At 33.9% G+C, this 26,223-nt stretch overlaps 1 protein-coding gene and 1 long non-coding RNA gene across 3 annotated transcripts in view; one reads left to right on the top strand and one right to left on the bottom strand.

Annotated features, from left to right (window-relative positions):
* Window positions 1-26,223, bottom strand: part of LOC149800667 (arrestin domain-containing protein 3-like) — a 331,927-nt gene that overhangs the window by 174,293 nt on the left and 131,411 nt on the right. The window lies entirely within an intron of this gene.
* Window positions 3,396-13,505, top strand: LOC149800675 (uncharacterized). 2 transcript variants are annotated; one of them, XR_016420549.1, is made up of 4 exons: window positions 3,396-4,003; window positions 6,585-6,678; window positions 8,283-8,337; window positions 13,263-13,505. It is a non-coding gene; the product is annotated as an uncharacterized LOC149800675 (long non-coding RNA). The 2 variants fall into 2 exon arrangements; XR_016420548.1 differs by having other exon boundaries at window positions 6,585-8,337.

Below are 26,223 nucleotides of genomic sequence, written 5' to 3'. Positions count from 1 at the left end.
GGTCGTGGGTTCGATCCCCGGCCGAGTCATACCTAAGACTTACAAAAATGGTACTAATAGCTGCCTCGCTTGACACTCAGCATTAAGAGGTTAGTGTTAGGACTGGTCGGCCTGGTGTCAGGATAATGTGACTGGGTGGGACATCATGCTACATGTCTGCGGCATGATGCCCCAGTGCTAGACATCACTATAAACTGCCACATAGCAGACATCGTAGCGATATGACTGAAAAATTGTTAAAACTATGTTAAAAATCCAAATCACATCACATCTTTCTGTAATTGCAGTTTCATTTGTAACTCATATTTTTGTATCTGTCTCTCTCTTTTTCCTGCATTTGCATCTCCCTTTCTTTTTCCTGCATTTGTATTTTTATTTCTTTTTCTTCCTTTTGCATTTGTCATTTCTTCTCCATTTCTTTCTCTTCTTTTTGAATTTGCATTTGTTTATCTCTTTCCTCTTTTTCAAGCTTTCTTAACTTTATTTTGTTCTTGAATTTTAATTTCAATTTCATAACTTGCAGGTTTGAGCTAGAGTCAAAGCACTTTTGTCCAAAATATTCTTCTCTACCAAATTTAAACCAAAATATTTTTTATTTCATGTTTTAACAAATATGGCTTTGCACAGGAAAGATATTGTCTGGAACGTTGGAGCAATTCGTCCTCTTTCAAAGACTGATTGTTCCTGGCTAGGATTTAAAGTACAATTCTCCACTTTAGTTTATATCGTAAAAGCTTGTTGGTTTCACTATGTAAAGTCAGAAATAGTAGGGACTAAGATAACTTAAATTTCAAAACAATTTCAATTTCTGTGAAATTCATATCCCCAGTTAGGCCCCAAGTTTCTGTTACGTCTCAATGATTGCAAACTTAAGTAACAGAAAAGAAGCAAAAACAACAAATTTTATAAAACTTAACAGTTTAATTATCAAAGTTATAAATAAAAAATATGAAAGGAACATAAAGTATTATGAAGTGAATCCAAGCTAGTCCTTATACTGGTCTGTGAAAGTCCTAAATGATAGAAATGTTCCTCATAAATTTCAATACCGGAAATGTACTGGTCCTCCAAGAACTTTGTAGTTGTCAAGATGGCGTTGTCCTGAATTCCTTCAATAACAGTTCCAGACTAATATTAAGTCCAAATAATGAGCGCTTTCTATTTACACTGAACAGTCCAAACAAATGTTTTTCCTGTCTAAAAATATCTAAACTTGCACAACACAAAATACGTCTGTAGACTTAAAACTGGAATGCAATAATGTGAATGAACACAATAATGTGAATAACTCCAAACTTCGGAATGAAACAGTGCTTAATTTTCTCCTTGTATATAACATTTGTTGTGACAGTACTTCGCAATAGACCCCACGTGACAGCATACACTATTGATTTTGCGTCGAATTACCCAAACTGAATATTATTCACATAACCTCGCGCATCCAATGGGAAGCCACAGAAGTATCGAAACACCGGTCTCATCAGTCACTGTTAAACTACACTGTATGCCATTTTAAGTCAATTAAGATTATTATTACTAATTGTCAACACTGAACTAAAGGAGATTTTTGCTTAAGTGTGGCGTTCAAATATCCCGAAGACCAGACACCATGTAATTTTCTCAAGAAAGAAACCAAATGACCTGGAAATTACCTAGCTTAAGTTGGAAGATGGAGTAATACTTTAACTGCAATGATTTTTAAATTTATGAAGAACTAAATTTAAGAACTGAAAAGTCCACCATTACATTTTGTTACCAAATTTGCAAAAACACTGTTAACTACGAAAATAAATGGGGTATCAGGGCTGATCAAATATTGTTTTCACATACTCGTCCAAGACAAATAGTTTCGTAAAATTCACTTGTCTCACCTTACTTTTTACAAGTCCCAATAATGTAATCTCTTCCAAAGATTTGATAAAATGTATGCATTTTATTCCATAGATATAAGAAAGAAAATAATATACAACTTTATTTCCTAAAAGGATTTACATTTTTCACAAATATTGGTTGATGCTACACATTTCGCTGCTTAATGTGTATATGTTTTGCTACTGGAGATGGACTTCCTGCATGCCCTCATTTTTGCTGTTAATTCCGTATGATTGAAAAAAATCTTTAGGTCTTTCCTAACATATTACATCAGATCTGCCCTCTCATGCACAAAGTGCATCTTCTAACTAAAAATAGACTGGTTTAATTTCTAACCTATGCCAATTTCGGATATTCTTTACAATAACTGCAATCTTAGTAAATAAATTAAAGCCAACATTTTAACCATCCACTTCACATGAAATTATATTTATTGAAACTTTTTGTTTCCTTTGTAATTCTGTTGCCACTTTCAACCACATGCTGATAGTTACTTGCACTGTAATACCTCTACCAGTTAAGTTGTTCCGAGCACTTAAACATTAAGTTAAAGGCTGAATGGCTAAAAAAATTTATACTGTGCAAGGTGCATGTTCATATGTGAGCCATTAAACAAATTTGTGGGAGTCATCACACACCACTTAAGTGAGCGAATTCATGTAAAGTTTGTTCAAATGACACAATCACATTCCCAGGTAGGTTATCTGATGATCTGCTTATGACTGTGATAGTTCTTAACACCTGCTTTCAAACAATAAATTTTAACAGAAATACTGTATTTTATATTTTGATAAATGTCCAATGATAGTTATAGATCTTTTTTTAGCAAGCTTTCGTGATACTTTTGCTCATTATCCTGCCAAAGTGTCCTCAGTTTAAAAAATACCGCAATAACGTTCTTCCACCCCCACCCACCCATGAGATACTTAATTTAGAGATCTGTCCAGTCTTGTAAAGATATATGAGAACTTTTTAGTCTAAGCAAAATATCTGCAGTATAAAAAAGCAAGTTAATATTCTTTACTAATGGAAAATACCTTGTTACAAATTCTGAAAACTACACTTCGCTCGATAACGGTAAAGGACACTGATGCGGATAAGATGATAGTATTCCGAATATGACAGCACGTGATTAAAATCTCGTTTATGAGTTTAAATCTCGTTCGGTTCGTTAGTTAAATTGGAGCTCAAGATTATCAGCGGCGTTACTATCGTAGGAGCTGAAAATAATAGCTAAGTAGATCTCGTTTTTGAGTTGAAATCTCGTTCGAATCTCGTTCGGTACTAAAGACGGAGATCAAAATTACAGCGGCGTTACTGTCGAAGGAGCCGGTGATTGTAGTTTGTAGACTGAGCTTCACGTGTTTCTGGAGCCGTAAATTGGCGATTTTTATTAACGGAGCCGTAGATTAAAAGTGTTTTAGGAGCCGCTAATTGTAGAAGGAGCCGCTAATTGTTGTAGGAGCCGCTAATTGTAGTTCATATAAAAATATAGGGAAAGATTGTAATCACCGTCATATGGAAAGCCGCAGGTACCCGGCGGTGATCAGAATTTTTTCCCTATATTATTATATGGGCAACAATTAGCGGCTCCGATAACAATTAGCGGCTCCTAAAATGACGGTGATTACAATCTTTCCCTATATTTGTATAGAAACTACAATTAGCGGCTCCTACAACAATCAGCGGCTCCTTCTACAATTAGCGGCTCCTAAAACACTTTTAATCTACGGCTCCGTTAATAAAAATCACAATTTACGGCTCCAGAAACACGTGAAGCTCAGTCTACAAACTACAATCGCCGGCTCCTTCCACAGTAACGCCGCTGTAATTTTGATCTCCGTCTTTACTACCGAACGAGATTCGAACGAGATTTCAACTCAAAAACGAGATCTACTAAGCTATTATCTCCAGCTCCTACGATAGTAACGCCGCCGATAATCTTGAGCTCCAATTTATCTAACGAACCGAACGAGATTTAAACTCATAAACGAGATTTTAATCACGTGACGACATATTCGGAATACCATCATCTTATCCGCATAAGTGTGTTGTATCTTAGAAGATGGAGAATCATCGATTTATGTTTTAGAAGAGTGAAGGCCAGTCATCCAATATCATTCGATGCAAGGTATTTTTTTTTCCAATAAACGAATAATTATAAATATAAACGTTTTAGGCAGGTATATTATAAATAAATATCATAATTACACCAACAGCCCCTGTGATCTGTACTGTAGTATAATACATGAAAGACCTCGAAATTACGTATCTCATGGAAGGGTGTAGTGAGTTGGAGCTTATCGCGTAGGTTGGATTTAAATTGAAATTCTTCAAATGAACTCGTGAGTAAACAGCTTTCTAACCAAATGGTGTAATAATTGATGATTTTTGTCTCTTTATATTTAACTAGTCGTTAACTAGAATGGGCAAGACCGCTCCAGTGGCCTAGGGATTAGTGTCCATCTCGGATGCGGGAGGTCGCGGGTTCGAAGCCCGGCCGATTCATACCAGAGATTTGTAAGAAGGGTAGTAACAGCTGCCTCGCTAGACGCTCAGCATTAAGAGGTTAGTGTTAGGACTGGTCGGCCTGGTGTTAGGATTATGTGACTGGGTGGGATATATTTGTGGCATGATGCCCCAGTGCTAGACATCACAATAAACTGAACAATTCTTAAAGCTACGTTAAAACTCCAAAACATACACACTAGCATATGCTAATAGGTATATCATCACGCCATTGTGCACTGTTTTTCTTTGCCTCAGGCTCTATATTATTTGTATGTAAGTAAAAGCACACAACACCAGCCCCTTATTCAGTTTAAGAAATATCACGAATGGCTTAACTTTTGCATTAAACACATAATATTATTGTAACACTTTGTGCGTATTTGCTTGTTTTTACTCAACAGGAATGATGTAGTTTATAATATTCTGTAAGCTTTAAATAATTCTGTACGTTTCCATTATGTCGTAATGTACTCGCACAAATAATAGGGTTATTGTGTCCTTTCATTTCAATATATTTCCACAATTGTCTTTAGTATGGGGGACATGGGTCAGTTATTTCCCCCTTAATATTCAAGGCAGCACTTGCAAATCTGGTTTACTTTGTCTATGTTCAACTGATACTCATGACTTTCTGAAAAGTGATTGTCGTGCCTCAATGAAAGAGTGAGTAACCCTTACTATAGACATTCCTTTAAAAAGGAATATCAGATTAATCAGTCACAGTGTGAATGTGGTATTGAAATTTGTTCAAATGACTGTATATGTCTGTATAATAGCTGGCCCTGAGTTAGTACTTTTATGTTGTCTTTGCTATGTTCATTAAATAAACCTTCTTGTATCATGCATTTTGTACCTTGGCATTTCATTGGTCTTAACTGCTGATATAACTTCCTGTCTGCAGCATGTTTTATGTATACATGCATGATACAAACCAGAACTCACATTATGGTAAATTATAGATATTGACATGGGTGAATTGTAATTACATTCTTTTTTTGTTTTGTCCCATTTGTACCAAAACACCCACCATCATGTTGATATTGAAATTTACACCAGGTACAAATTATTATTATTATTATTATTATTATTATTATTATTATTAATAATACTATGGTGCTTCTATTATCTTTTCAGTAGTGGTGATGATAATAATATTATCATTATCGCAAATAATCCCAGTATTTGTATCATAATGGCACATGTATGTGTTTGTATTTGTCCCTCATTGCATATGCTTTGATATGGGGGGAGCGGGGCAGTAATACAAATTTCAGTCAGTAAAAGTCATTAAGTTTGTCAGGTTGGAGTTTTTTTAATGGCTTGATCACAAACAGTATAAATGCTTTGCAGAAATAATAAACGTTTTTGTAAAGTATTGTTATGGTATTTTGTGTTGTAATGTTTTTTTCACTGTTATGAAATGGGCCTGTGTGTAGGGATTTAGCCAGGTGACTTAAAGATATAATTTTTATTTGCATGAAAGTTGTGCATTATTTCATGATAAAATAAAATGTGTACATTCATTCAGGGCTGACATCAAAAGTTTATTTCCAAATGCTGTGCACATCGATGGCCCTTCATTTAAAAGCAGGGGCCCTGCCAAATTGATTCAGATTGGGCCCCACGTTTGATAAGGCCATTACTGCATTCATTGCAGAATGCAAAATATTAGGATACAATTTCCATTGGATTTTTCATTATTACCACTAGGAAATACACTGGGTTTATATTGTGCAAGGTGCAGCAATTTTGTGGGGTGGGTGGTCTTCTGTGCCCAAATACAGCCATAATTGCAATGTAAATACTATATACTGTTAGTTTCCAATCTTTTTGTATCAGGAAGACTTCCCAACTTAAGTATTCATTAAGGTTTTATTCCCAACTATCAACCTAGAAAATTGTTTGTGAAGTCCTAAAAGAAGTTGGCAGGATGTTCCTTGGTGACATAACCAAGTTGCTGTACATTATTTTAGGACAATTTTAAGCACGTAAGAATTTATGCTTGCTATAGCAATTATTCATGCTGAATGATTGCACTATATGAGGCATCCTATGTTTTGTTTTATCTTTTGTATTGATTTTCATTGTTAGCAAAATGATTTTATTTTGTTTGCCTTTTTTATTTTCTGTTACACTTTATTTTATCAATGAATAAAGACCACATTGATAATATAAACTGCACATTACTATTTGATTTGCAGAGCATTTGCTGATGGAATTGTACAAGAACTAGATAAGAATGATGTAGAATGGAGAAAGAGAAGAAGGCTGCATCAAAAACAATATATCGGTAAAGTGAGTTACAGTGGACAGTATTGCAAATCTTTTTAACAAGTATTCACATAAATTGCATCCCATGCAAACATGAAATATTGCAATAAATTTGTTTCTTAAAAATGAAATCTCTTTAGATGGGTCACTTGATAACAGGGTATATTTGATTACTGGTAGCGTTGGATTACATGTGAAAAAGTCCTCCAATTATGATGTTATATCAGTTTGGTTGGGAAATCTATCTGTAATATAGGTCAATAAAAGAGTATCATAATAAAGCAGAGTGATTGTCGGTTATTTGTTTTAAAAAAAAGGCTTTTCATACATGGTTTACATTAGTCTCATTTAGCATTTGTCCCATTTTTGTGTGTCACAATTATATTTTGAATTTTCAGGGAGTGTGTGACTTAGTCATGAAATGTAGCACATGGATATTTTACCTACTTATGATAGTTTGTCAATTGGTATTTTTCAACAGATAGTGCTATTTATATAGCTTGTTTAATTTATGGCATTTCTTCTCAGTACACCCCAAACCATTGTATAGGTAATTAATCAGAAAATTTGTTGTTAGTATAAGCTTTTAAAATGGTTCAGTCTTATTCAGACATTTCCACTTTTAAAGCGTGGTTTCAGATGTTTTCACATTTTTATCAAGGACTGTATTTTGTATGTGTCTGGTACATTTTAATTTTGAAATGGTTTTTTATGGTCAGTGTACTTATCTCTTGCAGGGTCCAAACTATATAAGGCATATTGGTTAGTAAAAAAAATGATTGCCATATAAAAAAAATGTTATTACATGCATTCTGTGAGAGATGGCTTGCAGTTGAATGGCACAGCATTGTATATGTAACATTTCTTCCTGTCACATCATAGTTGATGTGGCATTTGTACAGTTCTAAAGAAAATTATTGGTAAAATTATTTCCTTCCTATATATTCTTGGCAAAAATATTCCTTTATAAAACAGGTTTTCCCACCATGCCATGTGATATGTGATTATAGATGTTATACTTACAGCAAGAAAAATTAGCATTTTGTGAGACAAAGAAAGGAATTGTAACTATGTAACCTTTCAGGCATGGAATGTATCTTTTGCTGAATATATCTGACTGTTAGCTTCATTATAACGTGATTCTGCTTATAACACGATGGCAGTATGGCTCCCATTTTTTTAATATAAGGTGACCTCTTTTTTTAACACCTAAATACATGCTATCGGAAAAACCAATTATTCTTATCCCTAGCAGATTTATATGATCAAGAGGTTAGTTAAAATTGATGACATTGAACTTTCAATGCACATTTTCTGTAGGGAAGTTTTTCAAAAAATTTGTTAACTCGATCCAACTTATATTGTGATGTTATTCTTTGTTATTTATTCTTTTCAAAGTTTGGGATATGATTGGAGTTTATATGATGTATACAGCTCTATCAGAATTTCATTTTCCCCCCTTCTTTGTAAGTCCAGTCTAGGGTCATGGGTATGAATATATGGTGTTTTTCAAAAGTGGGAAAAAGATAGGGACAATGTTGCTATGCTGCACACTTTTAAGTCTTGAAATATACATGTTTCTTTCTTTCAATATTTTCCTAATGTGATGTTATATTTCCTTTTTTCAGATGGGTATGATAAATTGACATCTTATGGTATTGGCATACATGGATGTATTGATAGGTATGTATGCATACATACATACATACATACATACATACATACATACATACATACATATATACATACGTACATACATAAAGCCACATTCAGTGGTTAGTGTGCCAGACTCAGGTCCATAAGGGGGTGGGTTTTGTATCTTACCATAGGACCAGTCTGTTCTTGGCAAGACACTTGACTCCAGTTGCCACAGCACTAAGTAACTGACCTTTGTTATTATACCTTAAAGCACCAAAACAAAGGTAGCAGAGAAAATACATAAGTGGTTATGATCTGGCAGTCTCAAAGGTTTCTAAAGTTGTGACCCAGGTAACCCAATGGTCATATAAACAAATCAGCAATAGCAAACATTTAAAACTTAAAATTATATTAAGTTCTAGGTAGAACCTTTAAGACCTATGATGGTTTAAAATTTTACAACCAAAGGTACATTTTAGACCACTCATAAATCATGTCCCATAGTTAGCATATTGAACTGTGTTTTTATCTTGAACTGTTTGTAAGTTGCATGGCACAGTGAACATACACATGCATACATCACACATACACGTACACAAGGACCTAAAATCTAATAACATCCATTGGGAAGACATCTTGATTTAAATAAATTTTATTTACAGTTGGACTAAAATGTAAAAATAGTTATTTTATAAGACATTATTTTAGTAACAGATGTTTCCTATTTTAAGTGAAAGTGCAACATTAATGGGAAAGCTGAAGATTCTGCTGTGAATGTTTATGCAAATTTGTTCTATTCATTCTTCAGCTTTTTATTATATTTCATTTCTGTTATGTACATACAGTTTATCTTGACAATGGATAAATTACCCCGCCTTGTGTGATACAATGTATTTTTAAGTAATCTTATTTTCAGTTTTTTGCAGAAGATAATATGGCTACATGCTGGAATAACTAATAGATGACCAGATATAGTTGCCTTGTACTTTGTCAATACAGTTGTTAAATCCCATGGTAAATGAAGACAATATCAACTCACATAATGCAAATTATAAAGTAATTACATGTTTATATATATTATTGTAATTGCAGTTAAAATGTTGAATAATTGGCATCTCAGTATTGTCATTTTTTAAAATGAAATCTTGACAGGTATGTATTTGACTTGGAATTGTAAACTGAATAAATTTATTGCAGTGTTTATTATGTCTTCCTGTTCACACTCACGATTTTAAAGGTGGGTATACTTTTTTAATGACTGTTTTATACACCCATACAAAGAAATTATATGCCAAAACAAAGTGTTACTGTAAAAATTGAATTACTTGAAGACAGTAAATGAGATATTCAAATGCAGGATTAACTGAGCTATGTCATCTCTTCTTGGACTATGGATGTAAGCAAAGCTAGATATAATTGGTTGATTGGTCAGTCATACATCTATTTGTTTGCAGGCCTGGTGTCACACATGTAAAGCTTACTATTTTGTACAAATCTTGCATTATCTCTGCTATAGTAACGGCTAAGAGGGGCAGATTTAGAACGTTTATGAACCATATCATATGAATGTTTTGCTCATCGATCTTAATTATTATTTCTTAATTGTCCTTGAAGCAAATACTGTATTGGCATTTGGTTTTGGTATTATAGGCAGTGTATCCCCTAGGGGTGCAAGACTGAGAGTCAAAAATCTCCTTGGTGTCAAAACTGGGGGTCAGACTGAGTAAAAAATAAACTTTGATATCAAAACTGGGGGTCAAATTAAAAATTTGGGGGTCTCTGAAGCGCAAATGAGGGTGAAGGAAAATACTGATTATAGGGGAAAAAAGTATATTACTTACAGTATTCTCATGGTGAACTAGTAATTTTCTCAGTGTCTTTTTGATAACAGAACAATGCTGTTGTACACTACACAATTTGTGCAACTACCACTATGTCACAAGTTTATATGACCAGTTTATGTGGTAAGTTGGATTCCAAAAAGGTTTGTAAAAATTTAGTAAAATAACAAATCTTGTACATTTCCTGTACATTAGTAAAAATACAGACAGTATTTAAAGGCAAAAGAGAACTTTAACTTCCATCACAAAAGCCGATATAAATTATTAAATTTTGTATATGATGCTAATAATATTATACTAACCTACTTTTCAGGGTGTCCAGTAAAAGTGAGAGGCAATCTAGGCACTGGAAATGGCATAGTTGCTGCAGTGCAGATGGCCTTCTTAGCAATGAAAATGCCTTCATATATGGTGCATCACATGTAAACCAGGCAGGTTTTGAATTGAAAGAAGGGTAATACAGGTCAGTTAGAAACCATTGCAAGTGCCCTTTTGTATATCTATATATTGTATATATTGTTTAACTCTTGTCCACAATTGTAAGGGTCATATGTAAGCAAGATATTGCAAAGCTAACTTTTGTCCATGATTGTAGATTATCATCTGAGATGATATTTGTAAACATGTTTACCTGGCTTTGAGTTCAGAAAATTGTTTCGTCCATTAGAAAAAAATGTTCTCATTTGCCAGGTAGTTTGCTAAAAAGTAAAACTATAAAGTAAACAGACCTTACCTTGTTTACGAATTTGATGGGAAAAGGACCCAAATCCTATATCTCTTATTGTCTTAGGTTTTTATATAAAGTTTGTGATCAATTTTATATAAAGGTTGTGATCAACGTAGTTAACAACATATTCCTATTGTAACATCTCTCAAGTGAAATCTGTCTTTTAGTTGTGTTCAGTTGTAATTTCACATGATTTATATACTTCATTTATTCACTAAAATAACAAAGTGCTTACAGATACTTTTGGACTGTTTTAGGATTAGAGTGAATTCCTTCAAGGACATTCTAGATTATATCATTGTGATGGATAAGATTATCACATCGGCACATTTAAGACTGTTGGAACTACAGCACATTCAAGATTGGAATCAATTTGGAACACCACTGTAATTAATTTGGAACACCTTTTTTCCTTTTGGATCTGTGAGAATTATTTGGGATATATTTCATAATGTAAGCTACTTTTAAATTTTCACATTATCGGTGAAAATAAAGTATTTGTTGAATTTTACTTGTTGGTTTCACTTTTTTCTCTTTAAGATCTTTGAGGTATAATACCTCTAACTTCAGATCAGCATGCTCATCTGATTGAAAATAAGAGACTTTGCTCTGTAAGTTCTATATGTATGAAGTTATGAATGCAAGTACAATTAATGTGAATCCTTGTTATACTTTAATACCTTGTATGAGTTTAAAAAAATGAAAAGATGGCAGAAATTGGTTTAATTAGTATAGCAGTTGCTTCCCGCTTCATTTTTGTCTTGTCCTAACCATATCTTTGGAGACACCCATTCGGGTCATCATCACATACATCTGGGTCATTGCCATACCACATTTGGGTAATCATCACAAGTACATTTGGAACTCTGTCACACCACATTTGGGTCATCATCACATATACATTTGGGTCACCATCACATATAAATTTGGGTCACCATCACATATACATTTGGGTTACCATCACATATAAATGTGGGCCATCATCACATATATACATTTGCGTCACAATCACATGTACATTTGGGTCAGTATTATTGTTTCAGGTCTGACGTTTGAAAAACCATTTATATATCTAATGTCTTGTGAGCATTGTCAAGCATAACATGTAATGAAAGAATACACTTTTTGGAATCCTTAGAAGTTAAAATATCATTGGTATGGATAGATTGGATGTAATACAATAGTTATTATTCTATGCATGTATTTTCTTTTTCCAGTGAACAGGATGACACAAGTTGTTCAAGTTAATTTGGCAAATTTCCTAAAATTGCCAGATTAAAACACCTGCAGTATTTGTTACATGTATGACACATGCACGAAATGAAAATATGCCAAACCACATAAACACAAAAATAGATCCCTTTTTCTTTCTTAAAAAAACCCCTTTGTTTCTCTAAATTTACATTTTCTTAAAAACATTTCTTCTATGATCACATCTGAGTCATCATTTTTAATAGACGTCAAAATACATGTACTCTGTATCACTATTCCAAGCTGTGTCTGCAGTTTGTATATGTACTGCTCATTCAGAAACATCTAAGAGACATGGTAGGACTGTGGAACATCAATAAAACATGGAGGATGTAGTTAATGGCATGGTACAAAATTTGCACCAAATGGACTGAACTCTTTTCCGAATGATCTATTGTCATTTTGAAATATCAACAGTTTGTGAAGGAAGGACACATTGATATCCATATCTCTTTCTAAAATATGGGCTTTTAGAAATAACAACCTATTATTCTGTTGACTGCCATTGGATAGCAAGTGTTAAATACTGATTTATGCTGCAAAAATAAAAGAGGCAACATCTTTTGAATGTTTTCATTTTGCATAATAAGCTCGTACTGTTTTATGTAGCCTGCACACTTGGTCGGCAAGCTCCCAATCAGTTGGAAGAATAAAATGATCCAGGTCATTTTAACTTTTGTTGGTTTGAGAAACTACACTTTCTTCTGACAAAGATAACTGCTGGTGTTCTCTGTGAAATAAGAGACTCGATAACTTGTTTGAATGGACGTGTAGAATTTGTTCATATGCTCCTTCTGGTGTCAATATTATTTCGTGTACTAAAATTACAGGTTTTTTTTCTCTAAAATGTTGAATTAAAAATGAAGGGAATCTACTTACACCATACATGGTAATTTACAGCGGCTTTTCTACATTTATTATTTTTATATTGTAACCAAACAATGCATTTGAACCTGTTGTAAGCTGTTATTTCAGAGACTTTAAAGAATATGGTCTCTTAAGACAGGTTTATTTTAACAAGTCAGTTATAAGAAGCATTTTAAAAAAATGCTGCTCTATGTCAGGGATGGAATATATTCATGGTGAATGTGGCTGTTAATGCTGGTTTAACTACATCAATACAATTTAATCTTAATACAAATTTTTTTCAGGAGCAGAGAACTGTTAAGCACCAATGACAGAGGAAATTCAGGACCTGAAGGAACTGTGTCAAAATAATTATACAGAACTTGATCCAGATTTTGTTACAATTATACAAGAAGCAACAGAGACTTATCAGATACCAAATGCAGCTGAAGACTTTTATACTACTAAAAACTTTGTTTTGTCAGAAGTGATTACAAAACTGTATCATCAGATGTAACAGAACAAATTAAATTGAATTATAATTATTATCCATACAGTTATTATCTTTACTACCATGACAAATAAAATGTTTGCTTTTTACATCATGTGCTTAAGAATGAATCTAATTATCAAATCACATCACTAGCATATACCAAGAAATTAAAAGCAAATATTGTACAATTATAATAACTATGGTCTTATGAATAATGACATTATGTTAAGGTAACAATAAATACAATTCGGAGAGAGGAGCTGAGAGAGTGAGATGCAAGAAAAAGTTTTTATTCTCGCACACAGTCCTCCCTACGTGATTGCCATATAATAAAATGTAATTTGTCATACAGAAAAACCAAGATAATCAAGCATGATTAAAGACTTGTAATGTCACATCTAAAGGCATTCATTAGTCTAAGCCAGTGTAATTGTCGTTTAATAATAAAGGCTGACTCAGGGATGGTCCTGGCTTTTAAAAAGCTGTCGCCAAAAAAATCGCCAACCTCAATATTTTGTCGTCAATTTTCAAAAAGTGTCGCCAAAACAAGCAGTGTACATTTTTCCAGGTGTTAATTTAGTCTATTAATGTAACAGGCAATGAAAATTACAAAAGATGGGTTAGTTAATACTTTAATTACAACAAGCATTAACAAAATGTTACCAAGTGTTACATGAAGATCTGTCGCGATTTTAGGGCTGCCCACTTGTTGAATGCAGTTTCAAAGTCTAATTTTTCACATCTGTACATGCTGATTCTCATTAAATTCTCGAAAGATGAGAAGCAGAGCTTGTTTCTGATGTCAGTTTTTATGAGGTTCATCTTACTGAATCCACGTTCACAGTCTACAGTGCTGACAGGTGACACCAGTAGTCTCTCAGCAAACCCCCCCCCCCCCCCCATGGCTAGCTTCACAAAGCTTGTAGTGAATTGCTTCCTAAATCACAAGAATGATCAATGAATGCTGTATAAATTTTCTCAACAAGCAAAATAGCATCTCCATTCCCACGAATGAAACTTACACGACACGAGTCAACACCGCGCAATATTGGACCGTATATATAAGCATAAATTCACACCAAAGTTAGGGATTTTTTTACTCTTGTATTTTGAGAAATAAATAATTATTATTAATTATGCAAAACTTTTTTTTTTTTTTTTTTGCTATTTCTTGTTGTGGAGTTTAAGTCTCTGCAGCCGTAACACGGAATTGATGGCAAAAGGAAAAGATCAATGAGCAAAATGCTGCACTGGCGACAGATATAATTGTGATTGAGATTTTTTCCATTTGCTTTGTATTTATACACAGTCGGTACTTCAAAGGTTATCAGTTTTCTATGAAGGTTCAGCAAAACTATTGTATTGGTATATGTAAAAAAAAAAACCAAAAAAAAAAACGGAAGGATTAGCCATACAATTGTATCTGTTCTATTCGGTCAGTTGTAGGTATAGTGCGGTAGCATGATTGACTGTATCGCAGCATACAGTACTCAGCCCAGATGTCAGCATAAGCAGATTATGATGTAACAATGCACTGCAAAGATGGGTTTGTCAATACGAACAAAGGATCGTTTGTGTAACAGATTGATTCCAACGCATTGCTTAGTCAAGTTTGTGGCTTCCTTTCATTCTCGCTTTTAATTTATCCAGTCCAAATCCATGATTGTATGTACAAATTAAATAACCAAAAAGTATGTCGCCAAAAAAATCGCCAGATGAGATATTTTTGTCGCCAATAAGGGAAACAAATCGCAATTTGCGACATTGGCGAAGCCCATGACGATCCCTGCTGACTTAACGGGGAATACAAGTTCATCAGCTATTGACACAAGTGCAAGTAGAATCTACATCAGCCAATTTTTCTTTCATCAAAACAAATTAACACTTTTTGTCACAAGATTATATATAATAAGACTTCCCAGTAGATGTTGTCATTGCATCAAGCTCTTAAATATGCCAGAATGTTAATATTGACTTCATTACCGATACATACACGATTGAAGAAGTATACAGTGCTCCCATGCTACTAGGAAATTTGGAAAAAGTTGGAAGAAATGATAATTTCTTTTCTGAACATGAAAATTCCTTGAAGTTTGCAAATGTTGATGAAAGTCAGGAAAGTTTGCAACTACTTGATGACAGAAACAATTACGTAATTGAGTTGTAACTGATTGTGAATTATATTTATTGAGTTCTGCCCAGAATATTCGGAGGTTGCAGTATGGATCATTAGGGTGGTTACCATAATTATAGTTGTTGAGTCAATCTTAACACTCACTGGAGTAGATTAGAAGACTGGTTGTTTCACAGTCAGCTTGATATTGATATTTTGTCCGACATGAAAGGTTTGAAAACCAGTCTAGCATCACAAGACACCAACATGTTGTCGGCAAAGCGTAGCCGCATACCAATTGGCCTAGCAAACTTAATGCTGTTACCCCGAGGCATACCTACATGAAACCGATATGAAAATTATTTATTTTCTCAGAAAATGCAAGTATTAGAATAATTATGTCTTTACTCTGCTGAAAGATAAGATGAAACTATGGCGTTGATGAAATTTGACCTGATACTCACCATTTGCACTGCTAGTCGCATGGATACACAAATATCACAACCAACATATTCATGACATCATAGGTCCAGTTGTCACATGATGTCAGTAATAACCCATTTCAGATGTAGAAACAAAAAAAAATATGAAATGAAAAATAAAGTTGTAAACTGTTCGTAATAAAGAAACTACAATGAAAGAACACAGAATTCTGTATATATTTATTAAAAAAATAACTATGTTTTGTTGTATCATGTGACTACCTTGTTGACATGTGCTCTTTGCTTGATGAACTGTCCAGATTGCAGTGACAGCGACAGGTTTCTGGTTGTTTTCTCAACATAAACATATTCTTTCTGGTTCTTACAGAAGCTTTCTGACTTTCATTTAATATATTTTAATTTTTTTACATTAGATAGAAGCTTGTTGATGTCATCCGACTATTGGATTTCTGTTGTATTGTGAGATTTGTGGAATCGTATAACTAGTAATGCAAATGCAGATAGTGAGTACCGGGTCAGGTTCTATCTGTGCTGTAGTCTTGTCTAGTCTGTCACGGATTAAGACATAATGATTATAATACTCTCCATTTCTGAGAAAATGAATCACCTTCCTATTGATTTCATACAGGTATGACTTGATGTGACATTGTTTCAAGTTTTCCAGGACCACTGGTGGGGTTCAAGTTAAATTTGTAGTCAAAATGTTGAATCTCTGATGGTAATTTTGGTGTTAAACTATGACACTGAACATGTGGCTCAAAGGATTGGTTTCAAATCCTTATCGGTCGCAGGAGAAATGTGAGATTGTTGTCCCTTGTAATGTGAGTATCACTACAGGTTTAGGTACTGCTCTTCTTTCTGTAATACTGCTCTGGTGGTCTAGTGGTTAGAGCGTCCGCCTGGGATGCGGGAGGTCGTGGGTTCGATCCCCGGCCGAGTCATACCTAAGACTTACAAAAATGGTACTAATAGCTGCCTCGCTTGACACTCAGCATTAAGAGGTTAGTGTTAGGACTGGTCGGCCTGGTGTCAGGATAATGTGACTGGGTGGGACATCATGCTACATGTCTGCGGCATGATGCCCCAGTGCTAGACATCACTATAAACTGCCACATAGCAGACATCGTAGCGATATGACTGAAAAATTGTTAAAACTATGTTAAAAATCCAAATCACATCACATCTTTCTGTAATTGCAGTTTCATTTGTAACTCATATTTTTGTATCTGTCTCTCTCTTTTTCCTGCATTTGCATCTCCCTTTCTTTTTCCTGCATTTGTATTTTTATTTCTTTTTCTTCCTTTTGCATTTGTCATTTCTTCTCCATTTCTTTCTCTTCTTTTTGAATTTGCATTTGTTTATCTCTTTCCTCTTTTTCAAGCTTTCTTAACTTTATTTTGTTCTTGAATTTTAATTTCAATTTCATAACTTGCAGGTTTGAGCTAGAGTCAAAGCACTTTTGTCCAAAATATTCTTCTCTACCAAATTTAAACCAAAATATTTTTTATTTCATGTTTTAACAAATATGGCTTTGCACAGGAAAGATATTGTCTGGAACGTTGGAGCAATTCGTCCTCTTTCAAAGACTGATTGTTCCTGGCTAGGATTTAAAGTACAATTCTCCACTTTAGTTTATATCGTAAAAGCTTGTTGGTTTCACTATGTAAAGTCAGAAATAGTAGGGACTAAGATAACTTAAATTTCAAAACAATTTCAATTTCTGTGAAATTCATATCCCCAGTTAGGCCCCAAGTTTCTGTTACGTCTCAATGATTGCAAACTTAAGTAACAGAAAAGAAGCAAAAACAACAAATTTTATAAAACTTAACAGTTTAATTATCAAAGTTATAAATAAAAAATATGAAAGGAACATAAAGTATTATGAAGTGAATCCAAGCTAGTCCTTATACTGGTCTGTGAAAGTCCTAAATGATAGAAATGTTCCTCATAAATTTCAATACCGGAAATGTACTGGTCCTCCAAGAACTTTGTAGTTGTCAAGATGGCGTTGTCCTGAATTCCTTCAATAACAGTTCCAGACTAATATTAAGTCCAAATAATGAGCGCTTTCTATTTACACTGAACAGTCCAAACAAATGTTTTTCCTGTCTAAAAATATCTAAACTTGCACAACACAAAATACGTCTGTAGACTTAAAACTGGAATGCAATAATGTGAATGAACACAATAATGTGAATAACTCCAAACTTCGGAATGAAACAGTGCTTAATTTTCTCCTTGTATATAACATTTGTTGTGACAGTACTTCGCAATAGACCCCACGTGACAGCATACACTATTGATTTTGCGTCGAATTACCCAAACTGAATATTATTCACATAACCTCGCGCATCCAATGGGAAGCCACAGAAGTATCGAAACACCGGTCTCATCAGTCACTGTTAAACTACACTGTATGCCATTTTAAGTCAATTAAGATTATTATTACTAATTGTCAACACTGAACTAAAGGAGATTTTTGCTTAAGTGTGGCGTTCAAATATCCCGAAGACCAGACACCATGTAATTTTCTCAAGAAAGAAACCAAATGACCTGGAAATTACCTAGCTTAAGTTGGAAGATGGAGTAATACTTTAACTGCAATGATTTTTAAATTTATGAAGAACTAAATTTAAGAACTGAAAAGTCCACCATTACATTTTGTTACCAAATTTGCAAAAACACTGTTAACTACGAAAATAAATGGGGTATCAGGGCTGATCAAATATTGTTTTCACATACTCGTCCAAGACAAATAGTTTCGTAAAATTCACTTGTCTCACCTTACTTTTTACAAGTCCCAATAATGTAATCTCTTCCAAAGATTTGATAAAATGTATGCATTTTATTCCATAGATATAAGAAAGAAAATAATATACAACTTTATTTCCTAAAAGGATTTACATTTTTCACAAATATTGGTTGATGCTACACATTTCGCTGCTTAATGTGTATATGTTTTGCTACTGGAGATGGACTTCCTGCATGCCCTCATTTTTGCTGTTAATTCCGTATGATTGAAAAAAATCTTTAGGTCTTTCCTAACATATTACATCAGATCTGCCCTCTCATGCACAAAGTGCATCTTCTAACTAAAAATAGACTGGTTTAATTTCTAACCTATGCCAATTTCGGATATTCTTTACAATAACTGCAATCTTAGTAAATAAATTAAAGCCAACATTTTAACCATCCACTTCACATGAAATTATATTTATTGAAACTTTTTGTTTCCTTTGTAATTCTGTTGCCACTTTCAACCACATGCTGATAGTTACTTGCACTGTAATACCTCTACCAGTTAAGTTGTTCCGAGCACTTAAACATTAAGTTAAAGGCTGAATGGCTAAAAAAATTTATACTGTGCAAGGTGCATGTTCATATGTGAGCCATTAAACAAATTTGTGGGAGTCATCACACACCACTTAAGTGAGCGAATTCATGTAAAGTTTGTTCAAATGACACAATCACATTCCCAGGTAGGTTATCTGATGATCTGCTTATGACTGTGATAGTTCTTAACACCTGCTTTCAAACAATAAATTTTAACAGAAATACTGTATTTTATATTTTGATAAATGTCCAATGATAGTTATAGATCTTTTTTTAGCAAGCTTTCGTGATACTTTTGCTCATTATCCTGCCAAAGTGTCCTCAGTTTAAAAAATACCGCAATAACGTTCTTCCACCCCCACCCACCCATGAGATACTTAATTTAGAGATCTGTCCAGTCTTGTAAAGATATATGAGAACTTTTTAGTCTAAGCAAAATATCTGCAGTATAAAAAAGCAAGTTAATATTCTTTACTAATGGAAAATACCTTGTTACAAATTCTGAAAACTACACTTCGCTCGATAACGGTAAAGGACACTGATGCGGATAAGATGATAGTATTCCGAATATGACAGCACGTGATTAAAATCTCGTTTATGAGTTTAAATCTCGTTCGGTTCGTTAGTTAAATTGGAGCTCAAGATTATCAGCGGCGTTACTATCGTAGGAGCTGAAAATAATAGCTAAGTAGATCTCGTTTTTGAGTTGAAATCTCGTTCGAATCTCGTTCGGTACTAAAGACGGAGATCAAAATTACAGCGGCGTTACTGTCGAAGGAGCCGGTGATTGTAGTTTGTAGACTGAGCTTCACGTGTTTCTGGAGCCGTAAATTGGCGATTTTTATTAACGGAGCCGTAGATTAAAAGTGTTTTAGGAGCCGCTAATTGTAGAAGGAGCCGCTAATTGTTGTAGGAGCCGCTAATTGTAGTTCATATAAAAATATAGGGAAAGATTGTAATCACCGTCATATGGAAAGCCGCAGGTACCCGGCGGTGATCAGAATTTTTTCCCTATATTATTATATGGGCAACAATTAGCGGCTCCGATAACAATTAGCGGCTCCTAAAATGACGGTGATTACAATCTTTCCCTATATTTGTATAGAAACTACAATTAGCGGCTCCTACAACAATCAGCGGCTCCTTCTACAATTAGCGGCTCCTAAAACACTTTTAATCTACGGCTCCGTTAATAAAAATCACAATTTACGGCTCCAGAAACACGTGAAGCTCAGTCTACAAACTACAATCGCCGGCTCCTTCCACAGTAACGCCGCTGTAATTTTGATCTCCGTCTTTACTACCGAACGAGATTCGAACGAGATTTCAACTCAAAAACGAGATCTACTAAGCTATTATCTCCAGCTCCTACGATAGTAACGCCGCCGATAATCTTGAGCTCCAATTTATCTAACGAACCGAACGAGATTTAAACTCATAAACGAGATTTTAATCACGTGACGACATATTCGGAATACCATCATCTTATCCGCATAAGTGTGTTGTATCTTAGAAGATGGAGAATCATCGATTTATGTTTTAGAAGAGTGAAGGCCAGTCATCCAATATCATTCGATGCAAGGTATTTTTTTTTCCAATAAACGAATAATTATAAATATAAACGTTTTAGGCAGGTATATTATAAATAAATATCATAATTACACCAACAGCCCCTGTGATCTGTACTGTAGTATAATACATGAAAGACCTCGAAATTACGTATCTCATGGAAGGGTGTAGTGAGTTGGAGCTTATCGCGTAGGTTGGATTTAAATTGAAATTCTTCAAATGAACTCGTGAGTAAACAGCTTTCTAACCAAATGGTGTAATAATTGATGATTTTTGTCTCTTTATATTTAACTAGTCGTTAACTAGAATGGGCAAGACCGCTCCAGTGGCCTAGGGATTAGTGTCCATCTCGGATGCGGGAGGTCGCGGGTTCGAAGCCCGGCCGATTCATACCAGAGATTTGTAAGAAGGGTAGTAACAGCTGCCTCGCTAGACGCTCAGCATTAAGAGGTTAGTGTTAGGACTGGTCGGCCTGGTGTTAGGATTATGTGACTGGGTGGGATATATTTGTGGCATGATGCCCCAGTGCTAGACATCACAATAAACTGAACAATTCTTAAAGCTACGTTAAAACTCCAAAACATACACACTAGCATATGCTAATAGGTATATCATCACGCCATTGTGCACTGTTTTTCTTTGCCTCAGGCTCTATATTATTTGTATGTAAGTAAAAGCACACAACACCAGCCCCTTATTCAGTTTAAGAAATATCACGAATGGCTTAACTTTTGCATTAAACACATAATATTATTGTAACACTTTGTGCGTATTTGCTTGTTTTTACTCAACAGGAATGATGTAGTTTATAATATTCTGTAAGCTTTAAATAATTCTGTACGTTTCCATTATGTCGTAATGTACTCGCACAAATAATAGGGTTATTGTGTCCTTTCATTTCAATATATTTCCACAATTGTCTTTAGTATGGGGGACATGGGTCAGTTATTTCCCCCTTAATATTCAAGGCAGCACTTGCAAATCTGGTTTACTTTGTCTATGTTCAACTGATACTCATGACTTTCTGAAAAGTGATTGTCGTGCCTCAATGAAAGAGTGAGTAACCCTTACTATAGACATTCCTTTAAAAAGGAATATCAGATTAATCAGTCACAGTGTGAATGTGGTATTGAAATTTGTTCAAATGACTGTATATGTCTGTATAATAGCTGGCCCTGAGTTAGTACTTTTATGTTGTCTTTGCTATGTTCATTAAATAAACCTTCTTGTATCATGCATTTTGTACCTTGGCATTTCATTGGTCTTAACTGCTGATATAACTTCCTGTCTGCAGCATGTTTTATGTATACATGCATGATACAAACCAGAACTCACATTATGGTAAATTATAGATATTGACATGGGTGAATTGTAATTACATTCTTTTTTTGTTTTGTCCCATTTGTACCAAAACACCCACCATCATGTTGATATTGAAATTTACACCAGGTACAAATTATTATTATTATTATTATTATTATTATTATTATTATTAATAATACTATGGTGCTTCTATTATCTTTTCAGTAGTGGTGATGATAATAATATTATCATTATCGCAAATAATCCCAGTATTTGTATCATAATGGCACATGTATGTGTTTGTATTTGTCCCTCATTGCATATGCTTTGATATGGGGGGAGCGGGGCAGTAATACAAATTTCAGTCAGTAAAAGTCATTAAGTTTGTCAGGTTGGAGTTTTTTTAATGGCTTGATCACAAACAGTATAAATGCTTTGCAGAAATAATAAACGTTTTTGTAAAGTATTGTTATGGTATTTTGTGTTGTAATGTTTTTTTCACTGTTATGAAATGGGCCTGTGTGTAGGGATTTAGCCAGGTGACTTAAAGATATAATTTTTATTTGCATGAAAGTTGTGCATTATTTCATGATAAAATAAAATGTGTACATTCATTCAGGGCTGACATCAAAAGTTTATTTCCAAATGCTGTGCACATCGATGGCCCTTCATTTAAAAGCAGGGGCCCTGCCAAATTGATTCAGATTGGGCCCCACGTTTGATAAGGCCATTACTGCATTCATTGCAGAATGCAAAATATTAGGATACAATTTCCATTGGATTTTTCATTATTACCACTAGGAAATACACTGGGTTTATATTGTGCAAGGTGCAGCAATTTTGTGGGGTGGGTGGTCTTCTGTGCCCAAATACAGCCATAATTGCAATGTAAATACTATATACTGTTAGTTTCCAATCTTTTTGTATCAGGAAGACTTCCCAACTTAAGTATTCATTAAGGTTTTATTCCCAACTATCAACCTAGAAAATTGTTTGTGAAGTCCTAAAAGAAGTTGGCAGGATGTTCCTTGGTGACATAACCAAGTTGCTGTACATTATTTTAGGACAATTTTAAGCACGTAAGAATTTATGCTTGCTATAGCAATTATTCATGCTGAATGATTGCACTATATGAGGCATCCTATGTTTTGTTTTATCTTTTGTATTGATTTTCATTGTTAGCAAAATGATTTTATTTTGTTTGCCTTTTTTATTTTCTGTTACACTTTATTTTATCAATGAATAAAGACCACATTGATAATATAAACTGCACATTACTATTTGATTTGCAGAGCATTTGCTGATGGAATTGTACAAGAACTAGATAAGAATGATGTAGAATGGAGAAAGAGAAGAAGGCTGCATCAAAAACAATATATCGGTAAAGTGAGTTACAGTGGACAGTATTGCAAATCTTTTTAACAAGTATTCACATAAATTGCATCCCATGCAAACATGAAATATTGCAATAAATTTGTTTCTTAAAAATGAAATCTCTTTAGATGGGTCACTTGATAACAGGGTATATTTGATTACTGGTAGCGTTGGATTACATGTGAAAAAGTCCTCCAATTATGATGTTATATCAGTTTGGTTGGGAAATCTATCTGTAATATAGGTCAATAAAAGAGTATCATAATAAAGCAGAGTGATTGTCGGTTATTTGTTTTAAAAAAAAGGCTTTTCATACATGGTTTACATTAGTCTCATTTAGCATTTGTCCCATTTTTGTGTGTCACAATTATATTTTGAATTTTCAGGGAGTGTGTGACTTAGTCATGAAATGTAGCACATGGATATTTTACCTACTTATGATAGTTTGTCAATTGGTATTTTTCAACAGATAGTGCTATTTATATAGCTTGTTTAATTTATGGCATTTCTTCTCAGTACACCCCAAACCATTGTATAGGTAATTAATCAGAAAATTTGTTGTTAGTATAAGCTTTTAAAATGGTTCAGTCTTATTCAGACATTTCCACTTTTAAAGCGTGGTTTCAGATGTTTTCACATTTTTATCAAGGACTGTATTTTGTATGTGTCTGGTACATTTTAATTTTGAAATGGTTTTTTATGGTCAGTGTACTTATCTCTTGCAGGGTCCAAACTATATAAGGCATATTGGTTAGTAAAAAAAATGATTGCCATATAAAAAAAATGTTATTACATGCATTCTGTGAGAGATGGCTTGCAGTTGAATGGCACAGCATTGTATATGTAACATTTCTTCCTGTCACATCATAGTTGATGTGGCATTTGTACAGTTCTAAAGAAAATTATTGGTAAAATTATTTCCTTCCTATATATTCTTGGCAAAAATATTCCTTTATAAAACAGGTTTTCCCACCATGCCATGTGATATGTGATTATAGATGTTATACTTACAGCAAGAAAAATTAGCATTTTGTGAGACAAAGAAAGGAATTGTAACTATGTAACCTTTCAGGCATGGAATGTATCTTTTGCTGAATATATCTGACTGTTAGCTTCATTATAACGTGATTCTGCTTATAACACGATGGCAGTATGGCTCCCATTTTTTTAATATAAGGTGACCTCTTTTTTTAACACCTAAATACATGCTATCGGAAAAACCAATTATTCTTATCCCTAGCAGATTTATATGATCAAGAGGTTAGTTAAAATTGATGACATTGAACTTTCAATGCACATTTTCTGTAGGGAAGTTTTTCAAAAAATTTGTTAACTCGATCCAACTTATATTGTGATGTTATTCTTTGTTATTTATTCTTTTCAAAGTTTGGGATATGATTGGAGTTTATATGATGTATACAGCTCTATCAGAATTTCATTTTCCCCCCTTCTTTGTAAGTCCAGTCTAGGGTCATGGGTATGAATATATGGTGTTTTTCAAAAGTGGGAAAAAGATAGGGACAATGTTGCTATGCTGCACACTTTTAAGTCTTGAAATATACATGTTTCTTTCTTTCAATATTTTCCTAATGTGATGTTATATTTCCTTTTTTCAGATGGGTATGATAAATTGACATCTTATGGTATTGGCATACATGGATGTATTGATAGGTATGTATGCATACATACATACATACATACATACATACATACATACATACATATATACATACGTACATACATAAAGCCACATTCAGTGGTTAGTGTGCCAGACTCAGGTCCATAAGGGGGTGGGTTTTGTATCTTACCATAGGACCAGTCTGTTCTTGGCAAGACACTTGACTCCAGTTGCCACAGCACTAAGTAACTGACCTTTGTTATTATACCTTAAAGCACCAAAACAAAGGTAGCAGAGAAAATACATAAGTGGTTATGATCTGGCAGTCTCAAAGGTTTCTAAAGTTGTGACCCAGGTAACCCAATGGTCATATAAACAAATCAGCAATAGCAAACATTTAAAACTTAAAATTATATTAAGTTCTAGGTAGAACCTTTAAGACCTATGATGGTTTAAAATTTTACAACCAAAGGTACATTTTAGACCACTCATAAATCATGTCCCATAGTTAGCATATTGAACTGTGTTTTTATCTTGAACTGTTTGTAAGTTGCATGGCACAGTGAACATACACATGCATACATCACACATACACGTACACAAGGACCTAAAATCTAATAACATCCATTGGGAAGACATCTTGATTTAAATAAATTTTATTTACAGTTGGACTAAAATGTAAAAATAGTTATTTTATAAGACATTATTTTAGTAACAGATGTTTCCTATTTTAAGTGAAAGTGCAACATTAATGGGAAAGCTGAAGATTCTGCTGTGAATGTTTATGCAAATTTGTTCTATTCATTCTTCAGCTTTTTATTATATTTCATTTCTGTTATGTACATACAGTTTATCTTGACAATGGATAAATTACCCCGCCTTGTGTGATACAATGTATTTTTAAGTAATCTTATTTTCAGTTTTTTGCAGAAGATAATATGGCTACATGCTGGAATAACTAATAGATGACCAGATATAGTTGCCTTGTACTTTGTCAATACAGTTGTTAAATCCCATGGTA

This window comes from Sinohyriopsis cumingii, chromosome 4 (genome assembly GCF_028554795.1).
Source record: "Sinohyriopsis cumingii isolate HCF-2022 chromosome 4, ASM2855479v2, whole genome shotgun sequence".
Taxonomy (NCBI): Eukaryota; Metazoa; Mollusca; class Bivalvia; order Unionida; family Unionidae; genus Sinohyriopsis; species Sinohyriopsis cumingii.
The sequence above is the reverse complement of the archived record's forward strand: the minus strand, read 5'-3'. Positions and strand labels throughout refer to the sequence as shown.